This window comes from Elephantulus edwardii, unplaced genomic scaffold (assembly GCF_000299155.1).
Source record: "Elephantulus edwardii isolate Elephantulus edwardi_28Jun2011 unplaced genomic scaffold, EleEdw1.0 scaffold00274, whole genome shotgun sequence".
Lineage (NCBI taxonomy): Eukaryota > Metazoa > Chordata > Mammalia > Macroscelidea > Macroscelididae > Elephantulus > Elephantulus edwardii.
In genome coordinates this window covers 527,274-528,416 of record NW_006400024.1, presented here as the reverse complement: position 1 = coordinate 528,416, position 1,143 = coordinate 527,274, and positions in this window count along the sequence as shown.

Sequence of the window (1,143 nt, the reverse complement as noted above, 5' to 3'; positions counted from 1 at the left end):
CTTTGTCATCCTGTGCTGCCTTTTGAAATCTTCTATTCAACTTTAGTATCTTGAATTCTTCCCTCTGCTTTGGTTACTCTGCACTCCAGTGCAATTTTCAGAGTCTCTACTGACATCCATTTTGGTCTTCTCTTCCTCTTCTGTCTTTGTAATGAACATTTGCACTCTTCCTGGATGATATCCTTGACATCCTCCCGCAACTCATCCAGTCTTCGCTCATTAGTGTTCAAGGCATCAAACCTGTTCCTGAGATGGTTCTGAAATTCAGGTGGGATAGACTCAAAGTCATATTTTGGTTCCTGTGGACTTGGTGTAATTTTCCTCAGCTTTAGCTTGAACTTGCATAGGAGTAGTTGGTGGTCTATTCCATAATCAGCTCCTGGCCTAGTTTTCACAGCTGATATTGAGCTTCTCCAGAGGTTCTTTCCACAAATGTAATTAATCTGATTCCTATGCATACCATCAGGTGAAATCCATGTAAATAACCTGCGTTTATGTCTCTTAAAAATGTATTTGCAATGAATAAGTCATTGATTGCACAAAATTCAATCTTCCTCTCTCCAGCTCCATTTCTGTCACCGAGTACATGTTTTCCAACGACTGAATCTTCTTCTCTATTCCCAGCTTTTGCATTCCAGTCACCCATTATTATCAATGCATGGATGTTCAATCGATCTCCAACTGTAAAAGTTGGTAAAAATCTTCTCTTTCCTCTTCCTTGGCTCTCGTTGTTGGTGCATATATCTGAATGATATTTGTATTCACTGGCCTTCCTTGTATGCATGTGGATATTATCCTGACACTCACAATATTGTACTTCAAGATGGATCTAGCAATGGCTTTCTTAACTATGAAAGCAACGCCATTTTTCCTCACCTTTTCATCTCCAGAGTAATATATCATATGATCATCTGACTATAAAGTTCCCTTCCTTCCAATCTTCATATGAAGTTTCTGCTTCTTTTCTCACCCAAGGACTATCCCTGGACATCTCAGTAAGACAGGAGGGGGAAAGAGCATTAAGTCCATTTTAAAGTCTTGACATGAGTCTGGAAAACATGTTGGATTTTAAAAATCTACCATGGCACAATTCTTCTAAGTGGTGTAGCTCTGGTCTGTCCACTTGCTGTACAGAGGTCACTC